Raw genomic sequence first — 16,894 nt, 5'->3', positions numbered from 1 at the left:
TGGAAACTGATGTAGGGAGTATTATGAAACTAGAGGCAGCTGAGTGGGGTAATCCAGATTACCTGGTAAGGGCCTAGACCAGCAAAGCAGCAGTGAGAATAGAAGGGGATGAGCTCAAGAATAATGATAGATTCAATAGGGCCTAGTGTCAAACTGCATGTGGACAGTGAAAGAAAGAGATGTTTGGGGAGGCACTCACTTTCCTGCTTTCTATCTTCTTTTACTGGAATTCACAGATTACTCATTTCCTTGCTTTGTTGGATAACTATATCTCTGTAGCAAAGTGTATCTAATGTTGAGGCCAGAAGCAATACACTTGTTTTCTTTTCCTGTGCAGAGAAAACTAAAAGTGTCATTTAGTGATATGCACGAGTAATAAAAATCTGGATTACCCTCTCCCCTCCCCGCTTAAGGAGAAAAATTATTTTGCTCATAACTTTGATGAGCTTGATGAATGTTCGGATATCATCCCAAGCTTGCAAACCACCCAGGCGCTGGGGAAATTATTAATATTTTACTGGTGGACTTGGTTGAGCAAACACAATAAAAACAGACTCAGTGTCATTGCACACTGGAAAAGCAGATGGCAGTCAGAAGCTAAGCTGCATCCGGCAGTTTGAAATTTCAAATTACATCAATTTGAAGCTTTGCTTGTGCCTCAGGCAAGATTTCCCCTCAAATGAAGGAGACAGGAGAGGCAAACCCTTTATTCCTGAGCTGTTTGGCAGTGGCTGCTGAGTGGTGCTGCTTTCTATGACGCTAGGTAGCCAGAGAACTGGAAGGAAAATGGGGTACTTCTATCTCAAGTGTGATGGGAGAAAGACCAGAGAAGTCTCTGGTTTACTAGGATCTCATCACCCCAGGCTACATGGTCTGAAGCTGGTAGTCTCACAGATTTAAGAACCTCCATTGTGAGGGCTTCATACTCTCAGACTTGCCTTGCCTAAAAGTGACACCAAGTTGCCTAAGTCAGAGATTCAATGGATAGGGATCCAACTGGAGCAAAGAAGTCCACAACATTGGCAGTGCTATAGTTCTCAGAGCTATCACTGCCCATCATTAGGAAATAAGAATAAAAGAGCAGGTACCTTTAGAGTCTTTATGCTTGTCAAAAGTGCATGTATAGTTTTGTGTACTAGATAGCTTGGCTTCTATTCCTTTAATACCTTAACTTTTTTGCTCCCATCCCCTCTGAACACCAGCAATGTGAGGTCACCTAGACCAGTATTTCTCAACCCTGGCTGTATATCACAATCATTTGAGGGACTTTGTAAATAATACTTTTTATCAGGCCTTACCCCTCAATGTCATGAGTCTGGGATGCTATTCTCAGTTATTCTTAAGAACCTCTGCAGTGCCTGAGACATGATAAGCAGTTAAACTTACCTGTTGAATGAATAAATTGAGTAATGTGGAGTTCTCTATTCAAACTGTATACTCTAGCCCTACATTCTTTCATATTCTGTTCCTTTGGCCTCAGACAGACTTCCCTTTTTCAGTGCCTCCTCTCAACCTAAATAACTTCAATTTTTAGTACATAAATCATGTATTATTTGCTTTATTTTAAATATTACTTTGTCAAAAATAAATAAATATGGCTTTGTTAACCTGGAAAAGTCTCTTGCCATCCCATTTGTATCCTCACAGCTCACCATCATGGGTTGCAGGTGATTGGAGGCTTGTGAGCTCTTTAGAGCTGGGGTTTTAAGACTTTCTATCCCCAGCACATCAGTTAGGACAGAGTAATAACTGATCATTTGTCTATAATAATAATTATATAAATATATAAATATAAATGTATACAGTATCATATATGCAGTGTATATAACAAACATATAGAAAGGGTGGGGACATAAATATTGTACATGATGTCTGGTATAGGATATGTATATGAAAAGGATGTAGGTGAGGGTTATGGGTATGCACAAGGGATTTGCACATTCATTATTTGTTTAGGTCAGCTAAAATCCTAGCTATCAAATCACGTGAGGATCTTTTTCAAAATATAAATTGTGGGACCCTACTACTTATAAATTTCTTTGTTTGAAAGAGAGAGAGTGTGTGAGCAAATACAAGCAGTGGGGGAGGGATAGAAGGAGAGGGAAAGAGAGAAACTTAAGCAGGTTCCAACACCTAGCACACTGTCCTATGCAGGACTTGATCTCACAACACTGAGATCATGACCTGGGCTGAAACCAGCTGTCTGTCAGATGCTAACCAATTGAGTCACTCAAGGTGTTCCAAAATTCCAAACCCTTATATCTAAGGTGGTGTCCAGGAATTGGTATTTTTAAAGATCTTCAGATTGTCAATCAAGATTCTGAGCCATTCATGAAATTATTAAGTATTTGTTAAGTGCCCACTGTGTGCTAGCACTGTTGTAGACTCCAGGGACCCACTGGTGATCTAAACATAGTCACTGCCTTTGTGGTACCTGTATTTGAGGGAGAGTAAAAGAGGCAAATTAATCAATGAGTACCCAGAAGATGACACCGAGTGTTATCAAGAAAATAAAGCAAGGTAATGAAATAGGTACTGATTAAGTTGGTCAGGGAAGTTCCCTTTGAGGAGGTGATATTTGAGCTGAAATCTAAATGACATAAAGGGCACAGTCAAATGAGCATCTGGGATGAGACTTTGAAGCAGTGGGATCTGCAAGTGCATGGTCCTGAGAGAAATGAGCTTGGCATGTTTCATGAACAGAAGGAGGGCTGATGTGCCTGGACCATGAAGAATGAAGACAAGGTGGAGTAAGTAAAGTCAGAGGGAGAAGGAGGGAAGGCAGATCATGTGGAATATTGTAGGAAATGGTAAGAAGATTGATTTGAGGGAAATTGAGAAACCATTTTGTAAAGGTTTCAATGTACAAGAGTGAAATGATCCTATTAAGGATTTTATTTATTTTTTTAATATTTTATTTATTTAGTCGTGATAGACACACACACAGAGAGGCAGAGACACAGGCAGAGGGAGAAGCAGGCTCCTTGCAGGGAGCCCGATGTGGGACTCGATCCCGGATCTCCGGGATCACACCCTGGGCCAAAAGCGGCGCTAAACCACTGGGCCACCCGGGCTGCCCCTATTAAGGATTTTAAAAGACCACTCTGGGTACGGTCTGGAGAAGCCGTTGTAGGGATGCAAGAATGGTAACAGACTGGAGGCTATATAGTAGTCTGGGGAGGAAATGGTGGTGATGTGGAGGAAGAGGGTAGCAGGGGAGGTGGGGAGAGGTGGTGAATGGATTGGGTTTATTTTGGAGGTAGATCTGGCAAGACTTCTTAATGGACTACACAGGCTTGGAGGGAAAAGAGAAACTGAAGATGACATCCAGGTTTCTGAGCATCTAGATGGATGCTGATCCTATTGCCTAGGATATGTATAAAGGAGGTTTTCAGGGAAATGCATTTATTGTGTATTAGGGCTTTATGTCCTTAATGTTCAATTGATATGCCTGTGTCATGTATATGCATAGAGTACACATTTAAGATAGATACAGTGTATTAGTTTCTTATGGCTGCTGCAATTTATTTGTGACTAGAATCAACAGAAATTTATTCTCTGGACAATGTTTGAGGACAAGTGCAAAATCAGTTTCACTGGGTGGAAATCAGTGTCTGCAGGCTCATACTCCTGCTGGCGGCTCTGGGGAGAATCCACTCCTTGTCTCCTCCAGCTTCTAGAGGCTGCCGGCATTCCTTGGCTTGTGGCTGTATTACTCCAGTCTTCAAGGTCAGCATCTTCAGATCTCTCTCTGCTCTGTCTTTACATCACCTCCGCCTGTATGTGTGCATGTGTGTTCAATATCTGTCTGCCTCCCTCTTCTTAGGATTTATATGCTGCATGTAGGGCCCACGAGGATAACCAGAATAATATACCCATATCAAGATTCTTACTTAATTCCATGTGCAAAGACATATTAAAGGCAAATAAAGGCAACATTTACAGGTTCCAAGGATTAGTACCTGTGTACATTGGAGAGCATATCCTACAGATCTGTGTATGTCATATCTGTATGATATGCGATATGTCATTTATGTGAATATCATATAGCACACAGATATAGCTCAGTGGTGTGTGTGTGTGTGTGTGTGTGTGTGTATGTGTGCAGGTGTTTCCGTATGCATTCAAGTCACATGTATAGCTGGCTTTCTAGAGCTATATGTTAATGTGTGGTCCTCTTTGTATGCTGTGCATCTCTCTTTCATCCCTGTATCAAGAGGCTCCGCCAGCAATACCAGTTACTTGTTTACTGCTGAAAAAGTGTTTGCAAACAACATAGGTCTTTCTTGTTTTCCCTGCAAAACCAGGTTAGCACTAGATCCTAAAGCCTCCTCTTTTGGAAAGGTAAAAACGGGGAGGTGCTGTGCCTTCCTCCTACTACCATGAGAATGGCGGTATGTCCCTACTGTCCTTGATTGAAACTATACACGAACAACAAGTTAATATGAATTTGCATATGCTTTTGGATAAATGTATACTTTAATTGATTAATCCCAAAGGCACCTATGTACACTGAAAAATACTGCTCTGGATGTACATAGCATTGTCTCTCAGGTAATAGGCAATGTTTGGTATATATATATATATATATATATATATATATATATATATATATTCATGGTGCTTTGAAATAACTAAACCCCCTTGGGGGTATTATAGCCCACAATTTAGGAGATACTATAGTGGAAATAGGATTTATAAATTGGTATCTCACACGTCAAATTTGATCAGCAAATTTGTCTGGATTGGCTAGCAGATTATTATTGCTGCATAACTAAAGTACAGTGTCTGGGTGGAATTTTCACTCTCCTATGGTTTTGGGTCCCACCACACACAGTTCTACTAAGCCTGTCTGCTCCACTCCTTTACAACCTACTTGGCCCTTGGAAACATTTGATTTGATATACCTTTGACAGAATGTAGCCATCTACAAAGTAGATGTATCAAAGTACTTTGATATCTATGACCTTATTTCAGCTTAATAACCCCCACTACTACCCTGTGATACAGATGAGACCATATCATTCTTGTCTTAAAGATGTATTCATTGAGACTCAGTAATTTTAACAACTTGCCCAATATCGTTCAGCTGGTAAGTGAAATTACTGGGGCTGGGATGTAAGCCTCTTGACTCCTAGAAAGATGCTCTTTTCTTCACAGTAGACTATTTTCCTTATAGTTTGCCTGAACTCCAGACAAACCAGTTGTCTGTCAATGAATAGCCATCAAAGTCAGATCTGAGTTTTGTTGACTGTATCCTTTGCTGTGCAAAAGCTTCCTCAAACAGTTAAAAATAGACCTGCCCTATGACCCAGCAATTGCACTGTTGGGGATTTACCCCAAAGATACAAATGCAATGAAACGCCGGGACACCTGCACCCCGATGTTTATAGCAGCAATGGCCACGATAGCCAAACTGTGGAAGGAGCCTTGGTGTCCATCGAAAGATGAATGGATAAAGAAGATGTGGTTTATGTATACAATGGAATATTACTCAGCTATTAGAAATGACAAATACCCACCATTTGCTTCAACGTGGATGGAACTGGAGGGTATTATGCTGAGTGAAGTAAGCCAGTCGGAGAAGGACAAACATTATATGTTCTCATTCATTTGGGGAATATAAATAATAGTGAAAGGGAATATAAGGGAAGGGGGAAGAAATGTGTGGGAAATATCAGAAAGGGAGACAGAACGTAAAGACTGCTAACTCAGGGAAACGAACTAGGGGTGGTGGAAGGGGAGGAGGGCGGGGGGTGGGAGTGAATGGGTGACGGGCACTGGGGGTTATTCTGTATGTTAGTAAATTGAACACCAATAAAAAATAAATTTAAAAAAAAAGTCAGATCTGAGAAAATAGGAGTAAACAACTGACCTTAAACAAAAGCAAGAGAAGAAATCTGCCCGTTTCAACTTAAGGCACTCATACATAGGAATAGGTAATGTGCAGGAAAGAGAGTTTGTAAATAATAGAAAAATTTTATTCAACCCAGGGGAGAATCAGAGATTACTGAAGGCAGAGAGCAAAGAATAGAGGAAAAATACAAGCAAGGGAGCCAGGAGATTAAGCCTCACTTTGCTTGTTTCTCAACAAAGTCACCTCTCAGTGAGTCTGTTCTGTTTTGTTTTGTTTTTCATCTGTAAATAGGGGTGATCGTATAATACCCAATTCCTTGGGTTGCCATCATAAGGATCAAACAGAATCATAGAGGCAAAAATGTTCTGAAAATAATACAATAAATAGTAACTGTATGGTCTGAAGCCCAGAAGGCTTTCAGATAACTTTTTTTTTTTTTTTCTCCATGGGGAATCAGTTTTTAATCTATGTAGTCACCGAAGTTTTTCCTGTCTCTCATAGAAAATTGTGGGTTTCTTGGAAGGCTCTGGATCTCTTTGACAGACCTCAGACCTCAGACCTCAAGGACACAGATAATTCGAAAATTGCATAGTGAGTTTCCATAAAGACCATTGGGCCATATATTTAATATATCCAAGTTCCTGATGATAAAGAGTTGCAAATGTTTACTTTAGACAGTTCGATTTGGGGAGGTTGGATTTGAAACTGATTGACTGCCTTAGTCTATTTGGACTGCTATAATAAATTACCATAGAATGGGTGGTTTAAGCAACAAACAATTATTTCTGATACTTCAGGAGGCTGGGAAGTTCAAGACCAAGGCACTGGCAGATTTAGTGTCTGGTGAGGACCCACTTCTTGGTTCTTAGAAAGTTTACCTTGCTGTGTTCTTCTCATATATTCAAAGAGGTGAGGAAGTCTCTGTGATATCTTTAATATGGATTCTAATCCTATTCATGAGGGCTCTGTGTCGTATGCCCTAATCCCATCCCAAAGGCCTAACCCCCAAATGCTATCACAATGGGGATGAGGCTTCACCATGTAAATTTTGGGGGACACAAGCATTCAATCTTTAGTAGTGACTATAGGCTTTGGATTTGAAAGGTTTTTATTTCTTAGTAAGCACTAAGCTTTCCCCTATATTTCTGGGTAGTCTATTGATTTCAGCTAATGTGGTCTCCAAATGTGACAAGTAGATATCCTTTTCTCATGCTCTGGTTTCTAAATTTGACTCTAGCTTCAGAACACATCAGCAAAGAGCCCTGGGAAAATCAGAGAGGTGTCATGGAATTTTCTGCATGTTGCATGGGTTTATGGGTAATCCCACTGTCCAAACTAAACTTCTGAAGGAGAGAAAGGAACATGAGTGGCTGTGGTATACTCTGCCCATGATGTTTCAACTAACTCTGAAGTAAAACCGTCCCACCTCCAGTTGGGGTCTATTTTTCGTTGCACTTTTAGGGTTTACTGACTACAACTCCCAAAGCACAGAACTTATCTAAAATGGAAAGACATTAAATCTCCATTTATCCAGGATCCAACCGGACAGAAAGGGAACTAGAAAGAGCTTTGCTCTCAGAGATGTTCTATAATGATTGTTGATTTGATTGCAAGAAACAAATGAGACAATATATTTTAAGTACCTTGTAATCTTATATGGGAAGAAGCAGCTTCTAACATTTTAAGCAGAGGCCTCCTTTTTAACATTGAGAAGTTTTGCAATGCATGGTAATAGCTCTGCTTTGGTGTTCATTAGATGAAAGAGCATGTAACTACGTTACAATGAATAGCACAGTGTCATTTTTAAATGAGCTCACATGTTAAGTAGTTACAAATATTACATGAAGAAACCTGGACACATTAATATCTATGGATCAACACACATATATTTTAAAATATTAATGTATATGTTGCTCAGATATTATTTTTTCAATTTATAAACAATATTAGGTTGATATACAGATTCTTGAACTCCTTGTAAAAATTTCACAACTCTTCTGGGATTTGTACCCACTGGTTGAGAAATACTGCATTCTTAAATAAGTTTTGCTGTTTGAAAAGTGAACATCAATACATAATATGTGTGATGATTAGGTAACCAGGTAATTAAGTTTATTTCTCAACTATTCCAGATAAATGAAAATGACAAATAAAGGTTTAAGAACTTACATGTTCTTATTTATCATCCAACAATTCTACAATATATAGATGACACAACACTGATAGACCTGGAAGGGGTTTTAAAAATGAAAAGCCTTATGATTGTGGAAGAATTCAGAAAGACGTAGATGCATGGATTCTTGTGTTCCATTGTTTCCGGGCTGTGTATCTTTGAGGAAGTTAAGCTTTCTAAGTCTCAGTTTCCTGATTTGAATTCTGGGCATAAAAATACCTCTTTAACAACATTGTTGTGAGGTTCTGCATAGGAAAGGCATTTGATAAACCCAACTCCTGTTTTATAGATAGGAAAATTAAGAGTCAGAAGATTAGATATAAAGGACACACACACACACACACACACACACACACACTAGTTTGTGGCAGTGTAAAGCAAAGACCTCCTGACTCATGCATCTGTGTTCTACTGCAATTCTAAAATTTATACTTTCTTCTTCCTGTCCTTAAAATGTGCATGCCAGTTTTTGAGACTTCAGTTGGTAATGGCTGATGGACAAGGTTTGTTTTTAAAGAATGGGTGAAGATCTTATAGCATCTTTTATCTAGATTCTCAGAATGGTTTCCAGTTAAATGCTACTTTGGCCTAGGAGCTCAAACCTAGTAGGTTTTGCTCCTCCTGCCTCCTCTGATTCTGTTCACACTTGGAAAGCCCTGTGGTTCACAGCTAATTAAAGAGGGATGGAAGAAAAGTATACCTCCATTGATGCTATTGTTTTAATCTATTTCAGCTTAAAAAGCAAGGCAACAAGCAGTAGACTGAGAGGGAGTTCTCTCTTGCAGATAGGGCACAGAAGATACTCTAGAATGATTTCTATGAATGCACTATCATTTTATTAAGGGACATTTATACTTTCTATTGTTACAGATTCACACACACACACACACACACACACACACACTTTTCGGTAATATTCCAGGATCTGCTGAATGTTAGGAAAGAAGAGAGACCCAGAAGAGAATAAAATATTATTTATATTGTGTATTTGTTATATGTTTTATACCATATTTTCTCTTTCATTTTCTCATTTAACTACGACAACAAGCATGTATCCCCAGTTTATATAACACTAAAACTTTTAAGAAGTTAAGGTCACACAGCTAGTAAGTATCAGAGCTAGAAAGGCTTGTCTTTATTACCACCATTATAATCAGTTATTATAATTATCATTAACCATATTCATTAAAATAGCTAACATATATTGAGCACTTACTGTGGACTAAGTCTCCTTTTATGTACTTTGAATATATTACCTTATTTATATACTTTATTTAACCAGTTTATCCCTCAAAAAACAGTCAAGTAGATACTATTTTTATGATGTACAAATTTCTTTAAGATGATTCAGCAGATAACCTAGTTAGTTTAATCCAGAAGCTATATGCTTGACCACCTGCTCTCTAAATCAAATCAGATATTTTCCAACTCTACACCTTGGGAGACCTTTCAGGAACCTCATGGGAATGAGGGGAGCATATCTGCTTAGGTATAGCATCTCACTCAAGTATACTTAAGTTTAAATACTCCCAGCTATTATGACAGTAATAATCACAGCCGTAATAGTGGACAAAACTACATACAATGCTACATGTACAGGATCAAACAGGTGAGCATTTGCAGGTCATCTGGGTCCCTTGTTGTTTAACAAAGAATGGCATAATTTAATGTGATTTAGTAGTGTGACCAAGTAACTACCTGTAAGGAAAGGCTTAAGGTGGTCTAAACCTACAAAAGTGCTAAATTACCAAGAAATGGGCAAGACAATGCAATCAGCACCCAGGACAGCTCCAGTGGCATTGCAGCTCAAGTGCATTTGACTGCTCTTTGTTGTGCAACAAACCCCTCCCTAAAGCTAAAATTTTAAGAGCTCTTGATATTTATACTCTAGACATAGAATGGAAGTTCTGTTTTTTTTTTTTAAAGATTTTATTTATTTGTTCATGAGAGAGAGAGACAGACAGACATAGGCAGAGGGAGAAGCAGGCTTCCTGTGGGGAGCCTGATGTAAGACTGTATCCCAGGACCCTGGAATCACAACCTGAGCTGAAGGCAGATGCTCAACCGCTAAGCCACCCAGGTGCCTCTAGAACAGTGGTTCTTAACTTTCTTGGTGTATATACTCCCTTAAAAAGTAGATTAAAGGAATATACAAGATTCCCGGAAAAAAATAGAGGGGTGCCCATGCACAAAAAGTTTAACCAAAATTTTAAATGATTAAAAGACCTCCTTGCCATTCCAGTGAAGGCTTCTATTGAATTAAATATTACTGTGTAACAAATTATCCCAAAATATAATGGAGGCCTAAATAATGACAATGTTTCTCGTGGTTTTATGGTTTGGCTGGGCAGTTCCTCTGCTGGTTTCTCTGGGCTCATTCATACAGCTGCATTCATCTGGGGGGTTGACTTAGCGGAAAAGTTTTTGCTCACAGGTCTAATATTTGGGGCTATGTGTTGGCTAAAGTGCCTCATTTCTAATCCATGTGGTTTCTCATCCTCCAGTAGTCCACACAAGTTTGCTTACATCATGGCAATAGGATAACATTCCTCCTTTTAAGACCCAGTCTCCAGAACTCACAAAAAAGTCAGTTCTCCCATATGCTAATGATCAAAATAAGTTTTAACATCTATCCAGATTCAAGAGGTCAGAATAGTGACTCCACCCAAATGAAATAGCTGCGAAAACTTGCAGCCAAATTTAAGTTTTTGCTGCCTCCTTAAAATAACTCATTAAAACAGACCATAGTGAGAAAATTTTAAGCTAAGGACAACACTGTTCCTTTTTCCTTTCTTCTTTGTGCTTTACCAGTTAATAGAATGCTACTGGAGATGATTTGTAGGTTCTCAGTAAATGGTATTGAATGGAGAGATGATGCACTTCCAAACTAGAGACTATGTTCTCTCTGTGAGTATCTCCAGCTTGTACCTGAGCCTACAGACTAAGAATAATATAACTAGAAGTAATAATCAACAGCATTATTATCAAAAGCTTAACATATGCCAAAAACTAAGAATATTCTCCCATTTATTTCATGTATCCTCACTTCCCATGAGGTGGGTTCTATCATCTTGCTTTTGTATATGAGGAGCCAAGAGGTTAAAGAATATAATTAGCTTGCTCAAAGTGATACACTTATTAGGAGCTGGAGCAAAATTTGAAGTCAGGACTGCCTGGCTTCTAAGGCCATATTCTTAATGACTGAATTATTCAATTCACCCAATGCTGTTGCTTTTCTTCATTCTTTTCTAGAAGAAAAGTTTACAAGTTCATGTGAAAGGCAACTTATATGAGATAAACCTTTCCAACCCCTAGTGAATAAAATAGAAAGAGACCCAAGACTCTTCATGATCTGGCTCCAAACTGTTTTTCTAGCCTTGTTTCCTACTATGCCTCAATTATACATTTAATAATAGTACCACATTCTCACTCTTGCTTTAACATGACCTCTAATATCACAATTTTTTTATTCCTCTAGTTACCATTAACCACCTATTAGATATTGTTTCTCCAGCAAATAACATATACCTTTATTTAGTCTTATTTGATCTCAGTTCATGGCTTACATGCCTATCTTCTACTAGACACTGAACTTCCTGCCTCTATCTCTTCTCCTTTTGTTTCTTTCTCCCCAATAGATTTTTGTTCCGTTCCAGGCATTCTGCTATAGCCCAGAACTAGAAAAATAACTAAGACGTCAACCCTATTCTCAGGAAATTCACAGAGTTATGCACAGAGAAGCCATTGAGTCTGCATTAAATGAATAAATAAAGGAGCTTGTTGGGTGGGGGAGGAGTTGGGGTGTGAATGATTACCATATCAATTCTATCCTGGAAATATGGGCAGTGCTTCACACTATACACACTCAGCAAACTTCTTCATTTATTTACTTTCTGTAATGAGATAGGCCTAGGTTCAAATCCTGATCTTATTTTCTTGGTAAGTTTGAGCAAATCACTTTAACTTTCTGAGATAAGTTATTAAATCTCTGTAAACGTCAGTAATAATGATCTCGTAGGGTTTCTGTAAAAATTAAATATGTAGCAAATGCCTATTGTAAGAGCTCAATATATTTTAACATTCTAAACTTCTCCCTAAAAAAATAAAATAAAAAATAAATAAACTTCTCCCTAACTTAATTCCAGAAAGAATATGTAGCAATTCAAGATACATTGCTGAACAGATGGATGGATGAATGTGTGGATGGATGTATGGATGGATGCATGGATGGATGGATAAGTGAACAAATGAGGCAAGACTTGAGGAGGGTAAAACTCCAGGGCATGTGACACAGACAGACTCTGCAGGGCAAGAGAGCATCAACTCCCTTCTTAGGGGCTCTGAGCTACTCTAGAAACACCCTCTTCTGTTACCCTAGCCCCTCCCCAAAGGCCACACCACTGCTCCTTCCCTTCACAGGGGGCCCAAACAGCTTGTTATCCTCCTCTTTGTGTGTTGGGGATATGTGATTTTACTGTCAGCATGGTGTTTCTAATGAAAGGCAAATGGTGTCCAATGTGACTTGGGAAAAAAATGTACAAACAACAACAAAATTATATGTTCTTTTTTCCTGTAGTGTTCGCAGGGAGAATATGTGACTTGTTTGCTGTCAATACAGCTTATAATGACATGGTGCACAGAAGCACTGCCAAAAGCGTGCAGCATTCATTATACACATGTATTAAGTGTAATGCGATATGAGTTTGGCGGCAGAGCAGATGAGAGCTGCCCTGGGGCTAATTTGGAGTTACAGCACCTCTTCCCATGGGATGATTAAGGGGGAAAGGGGAAGTGGGCAGCAGCATGGGCGTTGAGCAGGGTGTTTAGAATTTTCAGGACTGTTTCTGGGCCAGATTGAGAGAAAAATATTAAAGCTCAAGGAGTCTTTAAAGATGCATCTTCTTTCAGCAACAACAAAACAGTATCGTTTAATTATTAATTCTTGATCCCCTAAAAAGTGCCAGGCTCATGGCATGTCCTGGGAATAAGATGCTTCACTAGGCCTTCAAGAAGTTCACAGGTTAGTAGGATAGAGAAACAAGTAGAGAGAGAATAATGATATACCATGGTAAATGCAACAATATCTACAGGCTGAAGTTGATATCAAATTATAGGGATCCCTGGGTGGCGCAGAGGTTTGGCGCCTGCCTTTGGCCCAGGGCGCGATCCTGGAGACCCGGGATCGAATCCCACGTCGGGCTCCCGGTGCATGGAGCCTGCTTCTCCCTCTGCCTATGTCTCTGCCTGTCTCTCTGTCTCTCTCTCTGTGACTATCATAAATAAATAAACATTAAAAAATATATATATTATTCAAACTATAGAGGAGGATTCCTAGACCAGCCTGATGTCACTTCCTCTGAGATGCTTTCCTCGACCCCTCATAAATGACTAGATCATCTGTTATATATTCTCATGGCATCCTGGGAATTTCTTTCATGGCATATGTCATGGTTTCAAGTCATTTGTGTGTATGATAATTGCATCAATGTCTGTCTAGCTTCTAGACCCTAAGTCCTGTTAAGGTAGGACCCACATTTGTTTTGCTTACCTTATATCTCCAGCACATAGCACAATACCTGGAACAAAGTTCATGATCCCATAATATTTTTGGTTGAATGAGTAGATACAGCCATTTATGAGCTTAATCTTGAAGGATTTGGAAGAAAAAGCCAGGTAAAGAGGATGAGGGAAAAGGCGAACCTAAGGAAGAGGCATGCAGCATATATAAAGGTATATAAACTTACAGAGGTAAGAAAATGAAGAACAAAATTGGAGGAAAATCAATAAAAGTGAACTGTTGAGATTCTTAATGGTATCACTTATATTTTCTCTAGTAAGGCAAAAACTTATGTGAAAGGCCAAACCTCATTGGTAGTGTTTGTGAAAATACTGGGAGACAGATGTGAGACTGAGCAAACATTTTGGTAATGAGTAAGGTAGTAAAGGCACTAAAGTGGCTATTGAATTAAACCATGTCAATGGAGAGTTTAAGAATATTTTAGAAATTCTTCTTTGAATGATGAGATGATAATAGAAAGGGGCATGTCTATTGCCTAGTTGATGAAGCTTACTGAAAGAAATGGCCCCAGTGAAACAAAATCATTCTGAATAAAAATTTCTGATTAAACATACATTCATACCCATTGAAAAATAAAAGGAGTAATATCAACAATGATTAATACTTTTTGAGAAATCATTATATACCGGGAAGTTACAGTGATAATCAGTGTCCATGTGCTGTCACATTCAATATTTGTGGCAAAACTGTAAGGCAGGCACTATAAAGATCCTGTTTAGAGATAAGATGGGTAGAAGGAGACTGGGTGAAGTTAAATTACTTGCTCAAGGTCATCCAGCTAAGCAGAGGCATAGCCAGGATTCAAATTGAGATCACTTAATTTCTGAATCCATTCTTTTAACTACCATGTTGTTGAGCCAGACTTTAGGACAGCTGTGACAGACTGAGTTCCTTCCTCACTGTCTAAGCTTCAATTTAAGCCCAATTGCTTCCCTTATCCTATAAACTTAGTTTTAAGTGAAGAACATATCTTGCCCATCTATTGGCCTTTTGAGGAAAGAATTTGAGTTTAGTGCCAGTTTTTGTTTTTTGAAAACTTTATGAACTTATGACATGCTTGCTATCATATAAACCTTTCAAACTTGCAGATTTGAAAAAGTTTCAGGAAGTGACCCTTGAAAATATTCATCATGATGGGAGTGTGGGGGATTCAGTTGGCCAGAGTTACTGTTGGGGGTGGGTGAGTTGATCATAGGAAATCTGATATGTCACAGGGAAAAAGCTGAACCCAACTGATACTTTGAAAAAAGGGAGACATTAAAAACTTCAAAGATCAAGGGTTTTCAACAGTATTTTTTTAGAACTATGTGTGTGTGTGTGTGTGTGTGTACACACATGCATAACAATTATATACATATCTAATATACATATGCACACACATTATATATACACATATACTATATATATACATGTACATATTATCATAATTTTGAAATTTAAGGATATGTATATACATCTTTACCTTAAATTATACCAGCTAGCCTTTACTGAACTCTTATGTACCTTCTATGCTCTATGCCTTCACAAGCATTTTGCCATTTAATCATCACAGCAACCCGAGGAAGTAACTGTTATTCTATTCATTTTTCCAAGGAGGAAAACAAGGCTGAGAAAAGTTAAGCCACTTGCCAAGGCCATAATGTTAGGTATAGCAGAGCTAATATTTCCCTAGTCTGTCCCCCTCCTGCGGGACTGTTCCATTAGCACCCATGTGATTCTGTCTCTCTGACCTGCTGCTATGTGTTTGCAGGGAGCCTGCAAACAGGTTCCTCTGTGAGCCAGCTTCCCTGTGAGTTCCAGAAGGTCAAGCGAAGAGACCATTCATCTGTGTTTCCATGGCTTAGCCCTAGCCCATGTCAGTACCTGTGAATGTTTGTGGAATTAATTAAGGAATTATTTGCCTCAATTTACCTGGATATTAAGTGAAGGGGCTGGGCTAGAAAAAGAGCATAACAGGTCTCTGTTCAGCTTCCAAAAATCTCCTCTGAAATCTAGAACTTGCAGCCATTTCCTCTTTCTGAGTAAGTCATCAGATATTTACCTGTGCTATCTTTTATAGTATTGTATTTCTTCATGTTGAACACTTGTGTGGATTTCCCTTTTTGTGAGTTTGCTTCTCCCTATTCCTGGACCACGAGTTTCTTAGGATAAAGGAAATTTACATTTGTGGAGCTTGTGTAACATGCCAAGCACCATATCAAGGCCATCACATGCACGAGTTTATTTGATCATCATGACAATTCTTAGAAACAGTTATTATCTGCCTTTTACAGGAGAGCCAAGCTGGGCTCAGAGAGTAACATAATTTGAGTGATAACACACAGCAAGAACACAGCAGAGAGGAGATCCAAACCTAGGTTATTCCTGACTGCAAAGTCTAAGGCATGGGTTCTGACTTTCCACCTTAGCCTTAATCGCCACATGGCCCAGGCTTCCTCTGCCAGAGACATCACCCCTCCCCTTCTCCCACATGCTCCCCCCTGTAGCAGGACCCTATGGCAGCAAGCCCGGCAGGCAGCGTGGAGGGCTGCAGCAAAGACGCGCTTTGGCATCTTAGAATGCGGCACAAGGTATGCCAGCGAGAGGAAGAACAGTTGGTGAACAGTTGGCGAATGGATATTTTTATGCAAGGGTTGCCTAGAGCGAGGGGGGAAAAGAGTGGGGAAAAAAAAAACCTGTTTATAAAGAAGCCACAATTAATAAGGTCTTTGTTAGCTTTTTGGATTTAGATTTTCAAGTCCATTGCTTTGGGTTTGAAAAGGAACATAAAGGTCCCCGAGGAGCCAAACTCCCCAGCTTCCAAAGCGTGAAGGCGTTTAGGAAACCAATCCAAGCCTGAGTGTGTTGAGGATTTTAATTATTCAGCAAGGAGCGCAAAGATGCTCTGAATTCCTTTGGACAGCTTCTTGTCTGGATAGTTTACATTGTGACTTGCTCAGCGTGTGGGCTTAAGAGCTATAGGATGACAAAGGGGGAAAAAAAGGAAAAGAGCACTGTATCTGGGATTTCTGAGAGAACTGTAAATACTCTAATCCCTTGCTTACCTTTTTATAGCCATTTCTGGACTTCAATGTTCTCATCTGTAAAATGGGAATAATAATATCCATCCAAGTGGGTTATTAGGAGCATGTGAAAAATGCCCTAAAAGACATAAAACCATTTAGAAATAAAAATATTGGGTTTTGTAGTACACTATTTTTTATAAAGTCCTCTACCTCCCTTTTTTCTTTTTACACATAAACTTAGTCTACCGTCATTTATAATACATATAGTAATAATAGCTGCC

General features: G+C 39.0%; 1 protein-coding gene across 19 annotated transcripts in view; it reads left to right on the top strand.

Moving 5' to 3' along the window:
- The window catches only part of DAB1 (DAB adaptor protein 1), a 1,166,965-nt gene that overhangs the window by 302,510 nt on the left and 847,561 nt on the right, over positions 1-16,894 (top strand). Inside the window, exon 1 of one of the 19 annotated variants that reach the window (XM_077891944.1) lies at positions 6,427-6,448. The exons of the other annotated variants lie outside the window; for them this stretch is intronic. The gene's annotated coding sequence lies outside the window, so the exon portion shown is untranslated. Of the gene's footprint in view, positions 1-6,426; positions 6,449-16,894 lie in introns of those variants that run through there. 19 annotated transcript variants of the gene reach the window in all.

This window comes from Canis aureus, chromosome 3 (genome assembly GCF_053574225.1).
Source record: "Canis aureus isolate CA01 chromosome 3, VMU_Caureus_v.1.0, whole genome shotgun sequence".
NCBI classification, from domain to species: Eukaryota; Metazoa; Chordata; class Mammalia; order Carnivora; family Canidae; genus Canis; species Canis aureus.
This window is presented reverse-complemented; position numbering and strand designations above follow the sequence as displayed.